Genomic DNA, 22887 nt, shown 5'->3' with positions numbered 1-22887 from the left:
ACTACCAAGGGATTAACTATAAAGGGAATTCTTGATGGTGGTGCAGGAGTTAGCATCGTTACAAAAGATTGTTGGGAATCCATGGGAAAACCCCGCCTCAGTGTTACTAACATTGTGGTAAAGATGGCAAATGGTACCATAGCCAAACCTATGGGGATGCTCAAGGATCTTAAGATCAAAGTTCTAGGACACAAGGTACGACATACGTTCATTGTAATGGATTTCTCTAAACACCTTATGTCATATGAAATGATTTTAGGATGACCATTCATGAGGGAAGCACAAATGGTTCATGATTGGTCTAAAAATCATGTCTATTTGCAATTCCAAGACTCTGTCCTTAGAGTGGATTTGGTGACTGGTAAGGTACACCCCTTAGGGAATAAAACCATTATTGATCATCGCTCTGACACCACAGTTCACTCGGCCCCACTACAATATTGTTACACTTGTAAGAAGGATACAGACATTGGCCAAGATTCTCCTTATATGGATATCCTACCTGGGATGACTGAGTCGGACAATGTGGATTGAGTCCACCTAGCATCAACCATAGACACTTGGGGAAATAGGGGGACGACCTGGGTAACACCTGAGGGGGATGAAATGCCTGTACCCTTAAATATGCTACAAGCAATGCATATCGCTTCTGACAAGACTCATCCTAATGTAACGAAGAAAACATACAAGTGGGTCCCTAAAGCTTCTTTAGTGACCATAGCTAGTGCTAAAAAACAAAAGCCTTGTAAGATACGTACCACTCACTCCAATAAAAGTAAGAAAATGTTGCGATGGATCCCTAAACGACTATTGGAAGCCCAAGGCTACTATCAACGAAATGATCAAATCTGGGTGCCAAAACGTAAATTGTGCTCTTACCTATCACCTGACCCAAGTGAGCCCAATCCCGTAGCTCCAAAACGAATCAATGATCGTGGAAAGAAAAAAATCACAGAATGCTACACACCCGCTCCCGAGCTAGTTTGGGTGCCAAAGAAAGAACGATTTGTTCCACCTAGCTCAGGAAGGGGGGAGTCCCATGAAGCTTCTAGCTCCTCATGTAATACATCCATAGAGGTAAAAGCTTCTACACAGCCTCCATCTATAGTAGTGGACCTCCATGAAGCTACAAAAGAATCCACACCTCCTAGTGTTCAAGAATCACCTGATGAACCACTTCAAGTTCGATCCTGTGAGAGTACCTTACCACCCTTGCAACTTGACGAGGCACCTAGGGTAATAGAAAACTACTGGCAAAAATCCTCACCTATTACCAACTGGAACAATTGGTTTCAAAGGGTGACAAGCTCATTTCAAACGGTATGATCTACCCAAGGAAGGGGGGAGTGTTTGTGGGCAGTCATCATTCACTTGTTTCCCTCTCAACCTTCCTCCCTGACCTCTATATCTTCCAATCTTAGGGAATGTATATATATAGCCTTATACTCACAAAAAACAAAAAATAAAGAGCAAGAGCAATTAGCAAACGAGTATGCACCTTAAAAGTCAAAACATTGACTCAGACCAACACATGTCACATCTGGTACAGTGAAACAGAAACCTATGCCATAAAACACCTTTGATCCTCATCACTTGAGTGATGGAGGGTAGGTAAGATTAGTACGATAGGAGTGTTTCTGTTTTAGAGTTGAGTGATTAGCAAAGTTCTCTTTTCCCACTAATGTGCCTCCTGGAGGTATTCCTTTTGTTTCCTAGTGTGTACAGGAGCGTGTTGCTATTGATAGGATTTGGACCTTCATGGAATATTTATCTCGACTCACTCTTCAAATCAAGCGCGACCATCAACACAAACAGGTGTTTTATGTCCATTAGCATTGCCCTTATCTTTTTGCATCCATGTTTGTCTGCTTTGATTGTGATTGGTAGCATAATATTCAGCGCATTGGCTTAGTATCAAACATTTAATTCAATGTAATGTTTTGTCATAATCACTTGTCTAGGTGTAAAAATCAAGCAGTCCGACTAAGCTAGTTTGACCAAGCTAGGTATTAGAAATCTTCTCTTAATACCATGGGGAATGCCTTCCTAATAAGCAATGGTTACTTAGGTTCTTAATCCGATTTAGGCAGCATTGTATGAAATGTACTACGGCTTTCTAGTGGGCTTAACCCTAGTGACCTTTAGCTTAACTATTATAAAGGGAGTTTACTAATGTGATGAGCCTGGGGAGGGTAACAGTGTTATATGACCCCCCAAAGTTACAAAATTAAAATGCTGAAAATGAACAAACAAAAAATCAAAGTGCCACAATGTAAAATTTTAAGCTGGAAGAGAAATCCCTGCTTAAATTGGTACTTCACTCGCATGTATCGCCTATGGTACTAGAGCCCTAGAGGTTCCCAGTGTGGGCGCTTTTCCTTGAAAAGCAAAAAACCCAAGGCATACAAAATAAGCACACACATCATAATTGAATCAATGTGAAAAGACTTTGGGGGGCAAAGAAAAAGTAATCAGTCAGGCGATGATTTCATGAGAAATTCCTTTTATGGTAGCTTAACTACAAGGTCTTCTAGATATAGCCTCTAGTCAGCCCTCGAACATGAATACTTGGCTCTCGCGATTAAACAACTTAATTGACCACAGAAAATTAAGAAGCTTACCCATGGTATTAATATTCGATCTCTAGTGCTTTTCGACCGTCAAATTAGCGACCCCAGACTTGTTTAATTTTTTACCTTTACATATGTTTATGCATTTGATTACATTGCAATTTAATGTTCATTGCTAACAAATTGTTTGAAATTCTTTTACCAATCAATTTGTCTACCTAAAACTGCATATGCTTTTTAAGAGAATGCCATTACTGTGCCAATGTTGTTTGATTTTGCAGTGATTGAAGAAGGCTAAGGACATTCATCTCAAATGCTCTTCCACCTCGACGAACCAGCTTCAACTCAATAGCTTCCGAGGACGGAATCTACATCAGGAAGGGGGGCATGTTAACCCTCACGGCTCACGGACACCCCATCACCTACGACGGACGTGTATTATGTATTTGGTAGAGTCAGGTACCGGGCTTGTCGGTCCAATAGGGAAAGGTAGAGTGATCGCCGATGAGAGGCGCACTCTAACACGAACATGCTAGGGTTAGTTGGCTAAGCATGGGCGCCCAAGTGTGAATGGGGTGAGCTCACATAAAAGCCAACTAAACCTAAAATTCACTCATTCTCTCATTTGTGCAATAGAAGAGTGCTCTTGCTCCATCTCCATCTCCATCTCCATCTTCTTCTTCTTCACCTCCTTGTGTTTGTGTGTGTGTGTGAGAGAGAGAGAGAGAAGGAGAGAGTGTGTGCGATCGAGCATTACGAAGGCACGACGGCGGCGAGGCGGTTGAGCGCGGCGTAGCGGCGTCTCCTTCTTCATCGCGGCGAGGAATCCACCACGAAGGCGAGCGTAGAGCGGTGAGTGACACACCCTTTGCTCTCTTGAGCTTGCTAGTTTAGGCTTGTTGTGTGCTTGGAGCCATTTGTGGCTCGCACACGGTGTATTGGCAAGTCCCTTGCTTCGACAGTGCGGCAAGGAGCGCACAATTGACTTTTATATGGGCTTTCCCATTCACATTTGGGCTCCCACACTTAGCCAATCTTACCTAAACATTATAGGTTCCAGTTTTCGAGTGCGCCTCTCATAGGCGACGATCACTCTTACCCTTTTCCTATTGGACCGAAAAGCCCGGTCCTCTAACTCAAAATCATGTCATGTCCATGGATGTTTACTGGGCCGACATCCATTTGCCAAGGTCAGTACCAAGCGATAGGTGGTGTTGGGCAGTCCTCAAGCCTTATATTCGCCCGATGTTGACTTTACTGACGCATGTCATGTCTTCGACACCAAGGTCAACACCAAGCGATAGGGGGCTTTGGGCAATCCCCAAGCTTCCTATTTGCTTAGTATTGACTCAACTACCTCTTGTAATGACTTTAACCCCAAGGTCAACACCAAGCGATAGGTGGCGTTGGGCAATCCCCAAGCTTCCTATTCGCCCAGTGCTGACTTCACTGTTTGAATTGTCGGTTAATAAACTCCCTTGTGAAGTATCCATTTGAAGTGCCTTCTGCTTCATCTCATTCACATGTGAAAGCTCTTTGCCACATTGTGCTTCTCTAGTGGTAAAACTGTGTTTTTGTTACAACTCACCTCCTTCTAAATCTGCTCATAACTCAAGATTTACATAGAAAAACTGCATTTTATGCATAGGAGGGGTGTTGGGATATCATTGCTAAGATCTAGGGTGCATTTTGGGCTGAAAACGGTTATGTCAAATTTGCCATGTTGCTATTAATTGCCATTTTGGCAAGCAATCAAAAGGAGGATTTGAGGACGTGGCCATGTGTCTTTAAATGATGTCTACCCATCCTACAAGTTTCGTCTCATTTGAACTTTGTTTGCTGGGTGAATCGACGAGATTTGCTTGTGGTGTCGTAATTAGAATTTGTTGCCTGACATGCAGTTGAGTGTGGTTTTGAGTTAGATAGGTATTGATTGTGTTTTCCAAGAGACTGACAATCTCTTGTAGCCTCCATGCACTAGTCAAATCAACTCCGTCCCACGGTATGACATTATGTCCGTGGTTCTCACTATCTCTACAATAAGATAGTTTGGCTTGGCAAGCAGAGGGCCCAACATCTTGACGCTATTGTCGGGGACCAGGTAATGGGAACCTCATAGTTCTAGTAACATTGTCCAAAGACTTCCTCTAGATTTCCCTAGAGTCAAAAACCATCACTTAGAAACCACACAGTTGAGGTGTGTCTACTTCGGCTGTGTAGTGGTGTCTTGGGAGTATAGTCGTACTCACCGAGAACATTTAGGTTTAGATTAGGTCATTTTTCAATGGTTAATAGCTTAGACTATGTCACAGTCTAAGGATTGATACACGTTTCAAGAAAAAAACAAAGAAAAACCAATGTCAGTGGACACTTTCCACTACTTGTGGCTGATTTGACTAGGAGTAGGGTAAGTAGATATCCAGGTGGAATTCTGACCTATCTGATTACATGGGGTGTTACTAGTGAGCTATCATGGGAAAATTTCAAAAATGTTAAGGCTGCAATTCCTTAGGTATGCTGAAAAAAACCAAAAGAACCAGCAATTCAGACCACAATTGATCTTGAAAAAGCCATAAGAGAGCTTAGGTGAGCCAAAAACCAATTTTAGGAGAAAATTTCAAAGTTTAATCAAAACTTAGATTAGTACCACATTGGAGATATATGCTTGTGGATTTGAATTTGATTGGCCAAAAGCTTTTGAAATGCTCTGTATGCAGCTTGAATAAAGTCTAAAGTTTAGAAATGCTCCTTTGTAGTCCGATAGCTATTAATCGCTATTAATAGCCAGGACCTGAGAAAGTGCCTTCAACTTCACCAACACCCTATCAGGTAAGGGCCAAACCTTTCTTTCAAGGATTATAAGGATTTATTGCTCATTGGAGTGTGAATTTCCACACTAACTACAACTCCATCTCAACCTCAAAAAATCAATAGTAAGTGGTTCAACCTGAATCCAAACTCGGCAAGATCTTGAGAAAGGCTTTAAAGATTTGTGTCATTGACTTGGAAGTGCAAAATTTTCACCCAGAGACCACACCACAGCCTAGAACATAAGGCAAGGTGACAATGATGCAATTTTAAAGCCATTTGGACCTGTAAGTAGTCATTTGGGCCTAGAGCTCACTCAAATCCAGAAACAAACGCAAAACTTGGCCCAAGAAAGTGGAAAATGAACCAAACTTGATGAAACTTGAAAGGTGATTGGGTAAAGGAAAACATCCAATGCAAGCCCAAAGAGTGGGACAAAGGCTTTATTTTGACTTAATAACTATTAATTGCAATTAATAGATTTCACTTCAGATTGGCCAATTTTTGGAACATTTCTAATAGGGGTTGGGTCTTTGGTAGAAGATAAATGCTTAGGCCAAATTATAGGCTAATTGGATTCGTGTTGGCAAGGATTTGTAGCTAAGTGTTATTCTAATCTACAACTCACAAAAGAAAAAGAAAATCAATGTAAATTTTATTCAAATTTGTAGGAAATTAGCTCAGAACCCATTGGACAAGCACATAACATAGGGGAACCAGCAAAAGTGGCAAGTAATATTTTTTTGACTTAGTAGCTATTAATCGTGATTAATACCTCCTGAGCCTGTCAAAAAATAAATCCCAAAAATTTTGGTCACCAAAGTTAATAGACTGGTCAAGAAGATGGTCGTGAAAATTTGGAGTCCGTTGGACATTATTTGCTACCTTAAGTTGAGTTGTTTGAGATTGAAGGTTGGAGGCTCACGTAAATGGTTGTTTTGATAGGTTTGGAACAATAGTTTGCATTAAGAGTTCCGATAAACCCATTCAACCCATGGACTAATTAGTATACTTCCATTTCACTGAGGAGATCTAAAAGAATTAGAGAAATGCACGATTGCAACCGAGACGGGTTTGTATTGGTACGGTAAACCAAGTATTCCTTTCTATTGAGGTGCTCAAGTCTTTATGTACCTTAGGTCAGGATGTTTTGTTGCAAATCAAGGCTATAAGCGCAAACTTGGAAGCAAAGTGTCCACAAAAGAAAGTGTAAACCAAGGGAGACCTTTAGAGACCATAGCAGAAGAAGTGCTAGACACTTACTCTGACTCAAGCTCCGAGATGTCTTCTTTTTCGACTCAATCAGGATCTAGGACCTCACTCAAGTTCAAGCATATTCTAACCTTCTTTAAAACTAACAAGTACAAAGCCCAAATTTATTTGGATCCTAACAAGAAACTTGTCATAAGTGTAAGTGACTATACCGTCAAGTTTGAAGAGGAGGTTAGGGCGAACAAACAAGACAACTTCTACATGGACCGAAATGGAGTGCAATACCTCAAGATACAAGATCCTGATTCGGTAAATAGATGGGGATTAGAAGTTGACACTCTAATTTTAAACAAGGTTGTGAAGGAAGGACCGTCTGTGCTACAGCTAGAAGGATATGATCTGATAGACACTAAACCTCTAAAGCGCATACCCACTGACAACCCGAGGTTTGGAGTCTATTTTTGAGAGGCCAACAATGTCACGGACTGGATCTAGACTACAAATACCAAACTAGGGTAGTTGACACCACCCATGAAAATCATGTATATTTTCAAGATCAAGGAGAAGGGTTTAGCGGAACTTCATGTCAACCTCTTTGGGGATTGTTATAACAACAATTTTGTCATGATGACTCCAAAGGATATTGAGCAAACCAAATACGAGGGGCATTCAGTCCGAGAAGTCATTACAGGAACAATACCTGAAACCAAACAAAAATTAGGGCCAAATGATAGAGTCTATGATAGCATGGTCAATCAGAGAGGAAGCACAGCCAGAGGCAGTCACCTCAATGATCAAAACAGGGGCAAGGATGCAAAAACTACCTTTAAAAGGGGAAGAATGAGTGACACTAGGACAAGAAGAGGTCCATATGAGTCACACCTACCAAACAGCTAGTTTGAACGCCTAATGGGAGAAACACCAGTCAAGAGAGTAGGTGCATAACATGACCGTAGAGTCAGACCAGTAGATTTCCACCAAAAATGGGTCAAAAGGTACAATGAAACAGAGGATCCGTATGACCATTTAGGAAGCTTCAGGAAAGTTCTGAGAGCTGAATGCATAACAGACTTTCACACACAGCTTGAGGGATTTCGAATGACCCTAGAAGGTAAAGCTTTAACTTGGTTCTAGACCATACCTCCTGGATCAATAACCGATCTACCAACTTTAGCGATGAGATTTTTTGTTGCTTACTCAAAATGGGAATCAAGCATAGCACTATGGTGCAAATCTACAGCTTTAAATAGAAACAGGGAGAAACGATAAGAGATTGTGTGAGTCGAATGAGCAATACATTGATAGATGTCCAGAATTGGAAATTCCAACCGAGGAGCGACTTGTATCATTGTTTTTAGAAGGATTACTAAACAAGGACTTGCATGCTATTTTGTATAGCCAAAAACACATGACTTGGGAAGCCTGCAACCCGGACACTATTTACTTGGGAGAGAATCAAGAGATTTTCAATGAGGAAAGCAGTGTTAAGGATGCACAAAGTGACTGAACCGCATCTATTGTGCCAACACAAGTAGGACCAATTGTGGCAGCTCCCACCAATATTGTAGAAGACATGCTTAAATGCATGAACGACATGATGACTAACATGCAAAGGATGCCGATGAGAGGGTCCAGACAAGGACCACCACCAACACAACCTCTGGGACAACACAGACCATTGAAATTGTGTGCCATTGAAGGAAAATAGACAAACCACGAGACAAATGAGTGATGTTATAAGCCCAAATACGATGGAAATATCGAGTATGTTCCAATGAGGCCACAAGGACAACCTATGTATCAATATTTGCCAAATGTGGCACCGATGCAGAGACAGGCCATGAATATGAAGAGACCTCAACCTGTATTAGGCAAGTTCTAGGCCAAAAGTCACCACAAACAGGGAACAATACTGTACCAATCAAGTACATGTTGCCAGAGGGGCAGGTGGATGAACACGCTCTAGTACCTGTCACACCTTATTCTGACATGAGTTTTGTACCAATGGGGGTAGAGGAAGAATGGTATACTCAGTCAATACCTGCGATAGTAGAACTAGCTTAGCAGGCACCTCCAAACGCGATATTTGTTTACTTCATTGCAAACCAAGGAGCTAGATCGCCTATGACCAAACCAAATTCAAAACCAAAAATATATATTTTTTGTATTTTCGGAGCAAATGACCATTGGAAAAATTAATGTTTTGAACCAGATAAGAATGTGAGACCTATAGAGGCATTTTGTGGAGCTTGTGGTCACAAGGGCGGACATTTTCCAAAAGTCCTAGGAATCCAGTAAACAAAGGGAAAACCTCCATAAACATAATGCAAGTTATGTCAATCTTAGAGGGGGAACCCACAATTCCGGTTTGAGTAGTAACTAGGGCACACGCTAAGGGGAATAAATAGAGAATACCAGTGGGTCAGACATGACCAATGGGCCAACAAAAGATTCCAGGAAAGAACGATGCAAGTGATATGATCTTCAAAGACAATAACAACGTAGAGAGGTTGAAGAGAAAGTGCAAAAGAAGGCAGGGGAAAAGATCCAGACGTTGTCATCATATTTCAAAGAATCACAACAAGAAAACACGATCCTTTCGGTACAACGCAATAACGTAACAACCATGGCTATTTTGGAAAATGGAGCAGGCATTGCCATAGCAACAAAATCTGTCTGGAAAGCCTAGGAAAACCAGCAATAGACAAACAAGGATGAAACTGTAACTGAGAGATGGACACATTGAGAAAATTTGATAGTCGGTTCTTGTGGAATTGACTACTATCACACTTTTTCCATTGTAGATTTTGGAAAGAAACTTAAATATGAAATTATAATGGGAAGACCATTCATGAGATAGATACAAGTGATCCAAGATTGGGAAAATGATTATCTTACCTGAAACAAGTTGGAGCAGTTACTCGGGTAAATTTAAAGGACCACTCCTACAAGGATGTCTTGAGGACACCAATACAGCAATTGGACTTCAAAACCTCAGCGAAAACTAAATTGTCATCATGAATAAGTAAATACACTCCAATGTGGGTGTGCACAGCTTTTGAATTGGGCAATTTACAACGAGAAGATTGCATATTAGACAGAGAAGTAAACGATGCAAAACACATACATGAACGTTTCCCTAAACATGTGTTTGAACCCTTTGAGTGGACTCAGATTTTGGCCACTATGGATGTGTGTTAACGAAGCAACCCCTACACACTATTGTGATGAGGAAGGCTATGACATAGTTCCGAAATGATCGAGGAGAAACAAGTCTTCTTTGATCACTACTATGATTCCACGGATGAGTTGGAAGAAGAAACACTTACAACGGAGGAATCGGACTCTGAAGAAGAACACATATGAGCAAAACTTCTACTTAGAGGAGGAGAAGAAAAGTTTTTTGAATTTCCAAACCAACATCATAGACGTCAATGAAGATATCAAAGAAAATGGGAAAACAACATGAAAAGGAAAACATCAAAACCAACAATGAAAAACAAAACTGAATTCTTGATGAAAGTGGATGCATCAAACTACATAAAAGACAAGATAACACAACAATATCTAGACATGAAAGATTCAGATCGACGAGCCAAAACAAAATAAAAATCAAGTGAGCATGATAGGACTAAAGGAAAAGAACCTCCAATGACAAAAACTGAACGTAAAGCTAAATATAAGGAGTTGAAATGGACCTTGAAAGAACTATGGACCACGAAAATGGAATCAAAAATGATAAACCAGGGGCAATTAATGTTCCATCTCATTACAAAAAATACACCTTGCAAGATTGACAAATCGTTGTAAGCAACCCTTGCGAGAACCAAAAGAACCAGGGAAATCCTATGAGAGACCTGAGAACTCCAAACAAGAGTTGGAAGAAGAGTCAAAACCAACATACATAGCTACAAATCTATCGCAAGAGAAGGAAGAGATTCTTATTCAAACGTTGAAGGAGTATAGGGATGTTTTCACCTGGTCCTATAAAGATCTTAAGGGAGTGGATCCTGCAATATGCCAACATACTATTCCTATGAGAGATGATGCTAAGCCAAGCAAACAAAGATCATACATCTATACTGAGACATTTGATAAGAAGATCAAGGAAGAGATTGAGAAGTTCAAGCAAGCTGAGCTCATCTATGAAATAGAACACACTGATTGGGTTTCACCTATTGTGATGGTGCCAAAAAAAAATGATAAACTCAAAGTGTGTGTAATCCCAAGAAGGTGAATTCAGCCACCATACGAGATAACTATCCTCTTCCTATCATGGATCGTGTTCTAGAAGGAGTAGCTGGAAAAGAGGCTTATAGTTTCTTGGACGGATTCTTTGGTTACAACCAATTGACCATAGATCCCAAAGATCAACATAAAACTGCTTTCACCACAAAATGGAAATTTTTTGCTTATAGGGTTATGCCCTTCAGTTTGACCAATGCACCAACAACATTCCAACGGCTAATGAGCCATGATTTTAAGGACTATATATGGAATTTGTTAGAAGTTTATATGGATGATCTTTGTGTGCACTCCACGGAAAAGAAGAGCCATGTCGAACACTTATGGTGTGTCTTTGAGAAATGCCATCTATATATGGTATGTTTAAATTTTGAAAACTACGTATTTATGGTTAGACAAGGCAAAATTCTTGAACATACTGTATCAATAAATGGTATTGCCACAACCATGGAGAAGGTGGCAATGATCGCTGAAATGGCTAGACCAACAAACGTCCCAAGTAAGTTCAGGCATTTATGGGACATCGTGGCTATTACCGTAGATTTATCTACATGTATGCAATCATAGCTAAACCCATTTATAGCCTTATCACTCATTTTGAACGGACAGATGAATGAGAGGAATCATTCCAGAAGCTTAAGCAAGCTTTGATCACAACACCAATATTGAAGACTCCAGACTAGAACAAAGTTTTCCATGTGCATGTGGATGCTTTAAATTTTGCTACTGGTTGCATATTAGCTCAGCCACGAGAGGGGACTATGGAATTTTCCTATCTCATATGCCAGCAGATAGCTAAACCTAGCAGAAAAGAATTACACTACCACTGAGAGGGAAGGTCTTGGAATGGTGTACGCAGTGAAGAAATTCCGACATTATTTGTTAGCTAACAAGTTTGTCTTTTTTGTGGATCATCAAGCCTTACTCTATTTGGTGAACAAGCCGTGCAATACATGAAGAATAGTAAGATGGTTCATCATCCTACTTGAATTTGACTTCACAATGGAGTAGTCAAAAAGGGTACAACGCACCAAAGAGCAAATCATATGTCAAGGATCACCCCACCAATTTGGTAGATAGTGATTTACCAGATGCTTATCTGTTCTCTGTGGAAATGATTCCTAGATGTTCGAAAGATGTAGTGTCCCTAATTACTAAAGCACAAGTAGATTCCTAAATACCCCTTCCTATTTAACCACGATTGATAGAGCAATCAGCTCTATATCAATTGTTGGATGGAAGACTATATCGTAAGAACAAGGATAGAATTTTTCCTTTGTGCATCAACCCAGAGGAACAAGTGACCTACTTTAGTCAAGCTCATACTATGGTGGTAGGCCTTCATTTTGCAAAAGGTCAAACCATTGACTGGGCTTGGGGTTTATTGGCCTACCATGAAGAAAGACATTCATGATGACGTGAATAGTTTCCCTCAATGTAAGGGGAAAGCTGTTATACCTCATGCCACGTTATTTCAGATTTCAGTGTCAATGCAATGGAGTAAATATGTGGTGGAATATCTGACCAATAGAACCTTCCCTAAAGACATGAGTAAATGACGACAAGGAGTAATAGAGACTTAATCAGCCAACTATGCAATGATAGGAAATTAGATCTATTGACGAGGAAAGGCTCAATAGCTTAGAGTATGTGCCAATGAAGAGGGGTATCTTCCTATCTTGGAGCAAGCGCACGTGGGTCTTGCAAGAGGCCATTTCACTCATGAAACCACGGCCAAGGCTATATTGATGGTAGGCATCTGGTGGCCAATATTTTTTGCCGATGACAAAGAATTTGTTCGACGACGTGATTCATGTCAACGAGCAAATATGCCGACAAGATTTGATAGTATGCCATTACGACCTATGATGGGAGCACGTGCATTTGCTAAATGGAGTATAGACTTTGTGGGTCCATTACAACCACCGACATACAAAACTCAACCGCAATATATGTATGTAGCCACAGATTACTTAACCAAATGGGATGAGGCAAGAGTCACTAGGAAGAACGATGCTAGAACCACATGTGCATTTTTATACGAATGCATATTCACCAGGTATGGACTTCCTATTGAGCTTGTAAGTGATAGAGGTTCTCATTTTCTCAATGAGGTGATAGAACACTTGCTAAATGAGTTTATGGTAATCCATAACAGATCAACACCCTATCATCCTCAAGCAAATAGCCAAGTAGAATATACAAACAAGATCCTAAGCTATGTGCTTACCAAGATTGTTAGTTTAGGTAGAATAGAGTGGGAGATGCATCTTCGTTCAGCCTTATGTGCGTATCGAGTTTCATTCAAAATAGCCTTGAACACAACTCCTTCTAACTTGGTCTATGAATAAGATGCAATTCTATCCATGGAATTTTTATTACCCACACTCATAATTACACACGCATTGAAATGGAAAGGGCACGAATTGTCAGAACAACTAGAGGACTTAGAACGACTTGATGAATAGAGATTAACAGATGTTGGCCATATGTATGTACAAAAACAAAAGCAAAAATAGTTTTTTGACTCACATTTGCTGACCCGAGTGGTGCCTTCAAACTAGCTACCTTATATGGAGAGATCATGGAAAATTGGACTAGTGTATGTCGTCTTTGTAGATATCATCTACCTTTGACTAACGACCTTTTGCAAAGAATGCATGCAGTAAAGAAACATAAGGTTAAACAGTAGTAGGTGATTGAGGAAGCCCAAGAGGAAGTGTGCATTAAAGCTTTGAGACGAAAAGCAGCAAGCCAACCAATCCCTCAAGTTCTACCCCTCGGCACCCTGCCTCGGTTGTGAGCAGGGTTGTATCTTGTTTTTTTTTTTCTTAATACACATATTGTGAGTTCTTTATAAAAAGAAAGGGAAACGAAGATATAAAAAGAATTAGATTTTATAAATTTTGCTTCTGAAATTGTTTCTTGATCTTGGTTAAGGAATGTAGGATCATGTATCATTCCCACTTCTCCTCAATCTCAAGCTATTTTATCAAGCCCTCCCTGCGCTATCATGAACAAAAATACCTCTTCTAAACATGGCCCTAAGTTTGGCGCTTTGTTGCCAATAGATAGCTCCCTATTGACTCCATCAATAGCTTCTTATCAATGCCCTATTGTTGTTGCTCACTTGCCTCAACAAGCACTCGGCATTCTACTCACATCTCTAGATGACAACTATGTACACTTCTTGGATTCTTGCACTAGTGCATTTGATGCTTGGAACATATTAGAGCAAAATGTTAGATCAAACGCCAAACACTCAAAAATTTCTCTAAAAATGGAACTCTATAGCCCAAGCATGGAACCTAATGAAGATATCGCATCATTAGTCAACAGGTTTAAGAGCAATTGCACGCAACCCACCTACATACAATGTGTTGTCAACAAAGATGATCAAGTAGCAGTGCTTCTCAAAGCACTCCCCGATAAAGTGTATGGACAAATTGTAATTGTACTCAAGAAGAAGGACTTCATACCCTCTCTTGAGGATGTCATAACCTCTTTATAGGCTTTTGAAAACAAGATAAAAGGCACCAATAGTAGCACAAATGTAGGAGCTTATGTTGTAGGTTCTTCAAAGAAAGGTACATTCAAAAAGAACCTCAAGTGTACACATTGTGGCAGAGACAACCACCTCTCTGAAGATTTTTTTATTATCAACCCTTGTAAAAATTGTGGACAAACCAATCACTCAAAAACATATTGCAGATATCTAGCCAAATTGCTAAGAAGTTCAAGTAACAACAATCACTACAAAGACAAGGGAAAAGGAAAAATCAACAAGAGGTGTGTATAAGCAAGAAATTTGTGTGTGTGTGCGTGTGTGTATATTATGTGAAACAAGCAAGAACCATGTGACTAGCTTGCATATAACCAGCTCTTTTGTAATCTCTTTTATGTGCAATAATCAACTTATTTTGCACCTAGCCTATTGTATGAGACCAAAGGGGATTGGAGCATGCAGCTCTCCACCTAGCCATGCCCTATATAGGCCTTGCCTTGCTAATAATAGGACCCCCTTGACCGCATGGCTCCGTCGTGGCCCTTGGCCTGCCCGGTCTTACCCTCCGCCTGACATTACCCCCCCCTTGGAAAAGCGTTTTTGTCATACAAAACAAAAGTGGTTATATCTTTATAAGAACACTAATGCTTTCCACAGTGGCATCCTTCATGGATCCAGCTATTCATTTGATCACAACACGGTTCAAAATGAGGTTCAATGAAACCAAGAATAACATCTTGATTGTCCACATTGATGTCCTTTGCAACCGTATTGTATAACCGGCCCATAACCAACATAGTGTGTAAACTCCGTTTAGACTCCACATGAGCATACTAAAGGAGGTGTCACAACAAAGATGTACCCCAAAGAGTACCTCTTTTCACTTTCCATGAAAGTAACTGGCTGACATAAATCATGGGCAAAGTATAATTCCTTGACTTATTATCAATTTTTACTAGTAAAAAACCCCTCCATAACTAGTGTTCATGGTTGATAACCTGACTTAACATGAAGAGACTAAATCTAGTCGCAAACATGCTTTACCTTATGGTTAGTAAACTCCAACTAGGGCAATAGATGTTTTGTAATTGTTATCAATAGAGTTGTCAAAGGTCTTGGCAATGTGCTTATGCCAATCTGTGGGGCTAAACACTGGTCCGAGAATAGAAACTTCACCAAACCACAAACAAAGAAAATCTACTACAATATTCTGTTCAAAATAGAATGGTTCTCCCTACTCAATAAGAAATGGTGGAAGCAATGGCCATAATCCAGATGGGTGTCGGTAGTAAGCAACCTATCGGACCCTCAATGGCCCCCAACTATGAAGTTCCTATGCAAGGTGCTATGGGGGACGAGTCCTATTGTTGATAAGATATTAATTAGAGGGATATGCTCTAATAGATGTTCATGACGTAGAGCGTCTAGCAAGGATCCCTCTCGCTTGTTCCAAAATTGTCCAACTATGAGAGGCCTAGCAAACAAAATATATAAATCTATACAGAAGACGTGGAGGATCTTGTTCTTCAAGAACAACCTTCTCTTGGGAGGAAAGAATTGGAAAAATCAAGCCATCCTAATCTGTTCACAAATTGTCCGCTTTTGCTACTTCATACATGTTTCAAAGACGGGGAACCAACATGTTTTTGAGAACGATCACTGAAAGACTAGTTTCAAAGAGATTATTCAAGAACGCAGGGAAGTGATCATCTCAATTGGAAATCACAAGCACTTTGAAGAGTGGAATCGTGCAATCAAATTCATTTTGGGACTTATACCTACCAGTCCCTAGAATGTAACCATCTAAGTAGCTCTCATTTGTTGGGGGCGGTTTTGCCCCGGAACAGATGTTATGACCCTCAAGGCACCTAACATGTTTGAGAATAATTGTACATTCTTTTTTGGGTTAGTATAAATCATCCACTCACAATTGTGAGTATGTTAAAACAAGTGAAAATTTCATGAGGCATGTCGATTAATAAGCAGAGAAATTACGAACGTGAAAGGATTGGACCTTAGGTTACTTTAGAGTGGAGTTCTTTGCTTCCTATAGTTTTAGTTTTAGTGTATGCATTAAACAAAAATGATGGTGCCCTAAAGATGTCCTAATTTTTTTATTTTGGAAATTGGGTTTGAGTTTGTGATATGGTGGGACCATTTGATGAATGGTTCCCATCTTTATCATCAAACTTTTTTATTTTTAATTAAAAAGTCAAGATACTCTTTTAAAATCCAACAAAACATAAGATTTTCTCAATCAATGACATCTTTTTACAAAAACAAATAAAGAAAGATATTGAGGATTGTGGAAAGAAGCTCGAACATCTTTTTAATTGAAAAAAGTCAAGATATCTTTTAAGATCCAACAAAGCATAAGATTTTCTCAATGACATCTTTTTACAAAAACAAATAAAGAAAGATAGTTTGAGTATTGTGGAAAGAAGCTCGAGCATCCATTCTTTCGATATTCATTGCCTACTCTTTTGAGTTCAATTAAAATTTTCTTTTTGGCCTCCTAAAGGCCGTAACACCCCAAGGGTGAAGGCCGTTCAAATTTCTTTGCTACACAAGTGTCCCTAAGAGCTTTAAACGACTTAACCTTTCAAATGCTATTCTCTAAAGCTTACATTGGCATGCTTGAAAAAGACTTTAGAAAATAAAGGATACGAATATGCGCAAACAATTTTGGGTTGTTTCTTTTACTGAGAATCTAAGTGAGATGTGGCTTTGTCGAAGGGAGGAAATAACAAGCAAAGTCAGAGGAGGGAGGTCGAAAATGGCAGGCAACTAGCCAATTGGAGGAGTGACATGAGGGTTGGCAGGAGAGGCTACATCATAGAGCTAGGAGAAGAAGATTGCTTTTTAAAAGAAAATATTTTTGCGCTTGCCTTTCTTGCATCAAAGAGCTCGCCAGTAGAGTGGCTCAGCCCGAAGATTTCTCTCTCACTTGGTGTGGTTGTGAGGACGAGGTCGCTCACTGCGTGGTGCTTATTTGAGACGTGTCGAGCTTGAATTGCTGTTACCATATACATGTGGTAGTGATGTGTGTGAACACACTCAGGACTGCCGGGGCATTTTTTTCCCTCTTTAGGAGGTTTTTTCCCCCGTGCATTGTATATACGACCATTCATTCTAGGGCTAACGATCTTTCCGTAGCACACTAAGTTAAACACTCTCTATTGTGTGCCTTGAGCTTCCTTCATCTTCTCCAAGCTGTGTGTGTTTCCCTACAACCCTAATTCCAACAATTGGTATCAGAGCAAGTTATGTCCTCTCGGGCTTAGTCGCCAGCAGCTCCAGCACACGTATGCTCTCTTTCTCCATTTACAGTAAGCTTTGGAAAGCATTCGCAAGTCAACAAATTTTTTGGGAGAACTTGTAGAGCTCAATCTGCTCAGATTTCTGATTTGGGCTCATTTCGGCCTCGGTTTCCACTACAAGCAGTACTGCACAAGCTATTTCGTCATTTTGTGTAGAATTTTTGTCACTGTCTTTTTTTGCACAATAAGTCCCTTACAGTCTTCTACGGTTTGTGCTATATAGCACGTGTTGTTCTCGCTTCGTTTCTCCTCTTTTCGGACAGTTTTCACATCAGATGCAGCATTTACATGGCTAACAACAACAACACGGATGTGTTCAAGATGTTTGCCGCTAAGGATAGATTGGATGGAGACAATTACCATATGTGGTCTTGCATGATGCAACATGTTCTTGTGTCAAAGGGCATCTGGAATATTGTGCAGGGCATTGATGTACGTCCTGGTTCTGAGGATGTAGGCGATGTTAAGGATGTTGCAGGTCTTGCTACAAGGATTGCTGCTAATAGAGTTGTTTTGCCTATAGTTGAGCAATCTTGTTGGGATGTTAAAGATGAGCGGGCTCATGCATTGATTGCGTTGTTTGTGAAGCGCACTATTACTCCCCACATTCATTCAACAAGATTTGTTAAACAGGCTTGGGATATTCTAGCTAGTCTTTATGCAAGTTGCAATGAGGCTAAAATTACATTGCTTTGTAAAGAGCTAGAATCAAAGATTATGCATGAGGAAGATGATATGCACACTTCCCTTGCTGGTGTCAAGGATATCAATGCGCAACTTATTTCTACAGGTGAAGTCATTTCAAACAGTTCCCTTATGCAGACTATTCCCGATGCCTTACCAGACTTTTGCTAGTACTTTTAGACTTATGACCCAAGGATATCCTGAAGTTGTCAAGTTTGATGCATTATGCACATTGTGTTACAAGAGTCACTTTTCAAAAAAAACAAGACTAGACAACGTGCAGTTAAACAAGCTTTTATTGCTGCTCAAAGAAAGGGTGGTAACAGCAATGCAGCCACTTCTTATGGTTCTTCTGCGAGTGGAAAATCACATGTTCCTAATGCTTCTACTGGCAGCAATTCATCTAGAAATTCTAGTGATAAGGGCAAAAAGAAGATGTGTTGCCATTATTGTAAAGCTAATGATCACTAGATCAAGCAGTGTCCTAAGTTGAAGGCCAAAGAGGCTAAGAAGAAAGAGAGTTGTTCCACTGCAAATGCTGGTTCCACTACAAATGCAACTATTGTTGAGTCTTCTATGAAAGGAGACTGTGATGCTGATGATGTAGAATGGGCTTTTAGTACATAGTGTACCTATCATCCTGCTGTCCATGATGCATGCATGTCAGTTGTAGCATATTCACATGGTTGGTATTTTGACAGTGGTGCTACAAAGTACATTACCGCACATCGTGATTTGTTCACCTCTTGTGAGTATGTCCCTCATGGGAATTCATTTACTTGTGCCCACTTTGTAGGACAAGTGTGGGCAGAATTTTCCAAATGTAGCTATGGATTCAAAGGCTATTTCAAATGCAAAACTTTGGCATGCACGTTTTAGTCATCTGAATTTTGCCAGTTTGCTGCGTTTGTAGAAATCCGAGGATGGTTCAGTTAGGGCCACATGCAGGTTGCAGCTTGTGCATAGTGATGTTTGTGGGCCCATGCAAACTCCGTCCTCGGGAAATTACCTTTACTTCGTGACTTTCATTGATGATTACTCCAAGCATGCATGTGTATTTTCTCTTAAAGCGAAGTCCGAAGTTTTTATGTGCTTTAAACAATTTCTGGCTATGGCTGACAATGTCTCGAAATGTACTATGGGCACCCTCCGTTCCGATCAAGTGGGGGAGTATATGTCTCATGAATTTAATGCATTTTTGGCTAGTCGTTGGATAAAACACCAATGTATTGTGTCTTATACACCTTAGGAAAATGGTGTTGCTGAGAGGAAAAACACGTTACTTATGAAAATGACATGATGTATGGTCAAAAGTCGAGCTTTGCCGCATTCTTTTTGGCTTGAGGCCATCATATGTGCCACTTATGTACTAAACAGGTGTCCTACGAAAGATTTGCACTCTATTACTCCATATGAAGCATGTCATGATATAAAGCCTTCTATTGAGTACATGCCTGTTTTTGGTTGTTTGGCATATGCTTTGGTGCCACAAACACAACGCAGAAATTGGATGATAAGGATGTCAAATGTATTTTTGTTGGTTATAGTGTTGAAAGCAAAGGTTACAGGTTGTACCATCCACAAACAAAGCGTATTCTAGTTTCACGGGATGTTGTGTTTGGGGAAGATTCTGTTCAACCCTTGCTGTCATGTACTAGAGACAATAGTATAAGCTCATGGGACATTTATGACACGTTGTTGCCTCTTTTCAATGGTGGAAGTACGAATGTAAATTCCAATGAGGCAAATGTACAGCCTATGGGGGTTTCAAAAAATATTACAGATCAGCCTATTGATGTAGATGTACATGATGTACTTGATGAGGAAAGGACTGAAAATGAGTAGGCTAGAGGTATGCCAAAATGGCTGGTGCATACATTGCTTGATAGTAAATTGGATGCACATTTATCTAGTCGTACTCATTCAGGTTCTCGCCATGCATCTTATGCATCAGATTGTTATGCTTTGGTTGTGTATAGCCTACATGATGTTGAGGAACCTCTATCTTTTGATGAGGCACATAATTCAAAAAAGTGGATGGCTACCATGCAATCAAAATATGATGCACTTATAGAAAATGACACATGGACTTTATGTGATTTTCCTCCTGTCAAAAAGGCCATTAGTACGAAGTGGGTTTACAAGTTGAAATGCAAGACGGATGGTGAGATTGATTGCTATAAATAAGGCTCGACTTGCTGCAAAGTGTTATGCACAACAAAAAGGCATAGATTATGAAGAGACTTTTGCTCCCACTTGTTGTATGACTACTGTGTGTTTTCTATGTGCATTGGATGCTCATTTTGGTTGGGATATACATCAGTCAGACATTGTTACTGCTTTCTTGAATGGTGACATATATTGAGGAAGTTTATGTAATGCAGCCTTACGATTTTGTCAAAAAAGGACAAGAGGATAAGGTGTGCAAATGTAACAAAGCTTTGTATGGGTTGAAGCAATCTCCTCGTGCTTGGTATGAGAAGGATGACACTCATTTGGTCAACCGAGGCTTTCGTAAACAGTCCAATAGAAAGCACATTGTATGTAAAGCGTGAGAGTGATGTACTGCTCATTGTGGTTCTTTATGTAGATGTTTTACTGATCACTGGACCAAATGAGAGACATATTACTGAATTTAAGGCTGATTTGAACGCTACTTTCAAGATGAAAGATTTGGGAATGTTGCATCATTACTTGAGTATACACTTTAAGCAATGTGATGGCGGTATTGCCTTGTGTCAAAAAAGTTACATAGAGATATTTCTATGTAAGTTTGGACTTAAGGGTTGCAAACCTATTGCCACTCCCATGGAAAAAAGTTTGAAATTGAGTCTTCATGATGCTGGTGATCTTGTAGATGTCACTCTTTACCAAACTGATGTTGGATGCCTCATTTATATATGTAACATGAGGCCGGATATTCAGTTTGTAGTCTCACACATCAACAGATTTATGCATAGCCCAGGGTCTAAGCATTGGCAAGCTCTCAAGAGGATTTTTTGCTACTTGAGTGACACTTTACACCTGGCTTGTTTTATCCCAAGGGGGATCATTGCCGCCAGACTTACATGCTTTTTTGGACTCAGATTGGACTGGTTGTTTTGACACATGAGTGTCCACAAGTGGTTTTTGTTTCATGCTTGGTAGTTCATGTATATCATGGTTGAGCAAGAAGCAACCTATTGTGGCCACTTCTAGTTGTGAGGCTGAGTATAGGGCAGTCTTCATAGCTACAGTTGAGTGTGTATGGCTCATACGCCTTATGGATGATTTGGGTGTTGGACAGGACACTGTCAACACTATCTACACTGACAGCCATAGCGCATTGGCAGTTGCGAGGAACTTAGTTTTTCATGCTTGCACAAAGCACATTGAGGTGCATTACCAGTATGTTAGGGAGAGGCTCTCCAACAGGAGAGATCAACTTGGCTTATGTGCTAACACAGGACAGCCTTGCAGATCTTTTCAAAGGCATTCCCTCGTGAGAATTTGAAGCTTTCCACAAAGCTTTGGGCTTACTCCCCTTTGTGGATTCATCATGTCCTCAGGGCATGGCACTTCCCTTTACTCCTGTGCCAGCTCTCGTTCACCGCATCACCAGGCGGGATTTGTTACCATATACATGTGGTAGTGATGTGTGTGAACACACTTAGGACCACTGGGGCATTTTTTCCCTCTTTAGGAGGTTTCCCCCCCTGTTTATTGTATATACGCCCATTCATTCTAGCGCTATCGATCTTTCCATAGTACACTAAGTGAAACACTCTCTATTGTGTGCTTTGAGCTTCCTTCGTCTTCTCCAAGCTTGTGTCTGTTTTTCTGCAACCCTAATACCAACAATTGCTAAGTTGAAGTGGGGTCTATGAAGACTCGATCTAACGAGAGTAGAAAGAGCGAGTTTGATCCCATGATGTGATGAATTGATAAAGTGTCCTTTCATTTAAAGACTTCAAAAAATTTCATCTCACTAAATTGTTTTATTATTATCTATGCTTATTAAATCTATCTTTTCTTATAAAACAACATCAAAATATTCTTTTGTTTAAAGTTTTAATGTATCTTTTTATTTTGTTGTTTTAATTACATATAAAATTTTCACAAAATGTGAGAATGATCAAAATTTTAAATTTTATTATATCCTATGCCTATTATACCTACCTTTTCCTATGAGAATGTTAATATTTTCATTTGTTTTAATTTGGCAATGGGCCCCTTAATGTTTTTATTATTATATAAAATTTTCACAAAATGTGAGAAGACCAATTTACTTTGATTTTATTATATCTTGTTGTTTATTTTTGATTTTGTTGTTTTAATTACATATAAAATTTTCACAAAATGTGAAAATTGTCAAATTTTTAAATTTTATTATACCTATGCCTATTAGACCTACCTTTTCCTATGATTTTTTTTTGTTTTAATTTGGCAATGGCTCCCTTTATTTATTTTACTTCCTTTTCATTTTATTTTCTTTTAAAATGCCAATGTGAGCCTTTCAATTTGCTGTTTAAGTGGAGCCCTTCATAACATATAATCCATTTGT

The sequence above is a fragment of the Adiantum capillus-veneris genome, chromosome 23 (genome assembly GCF_014529385.1).
Source record: "Adiantum capillus-veneris isolate H3 chromosome 23, ASM1452938v2, whole genome shotgun sequence".
NCBI lineage: Eukaryota > Viridiplantae > Streptophyta > Polypodiopsida > Polypodiales > Pteridaceae > Adiantum > Adiantum capillus-veneris.
This window is presented reverse-complemented; position numbering follows the sequence as displayed.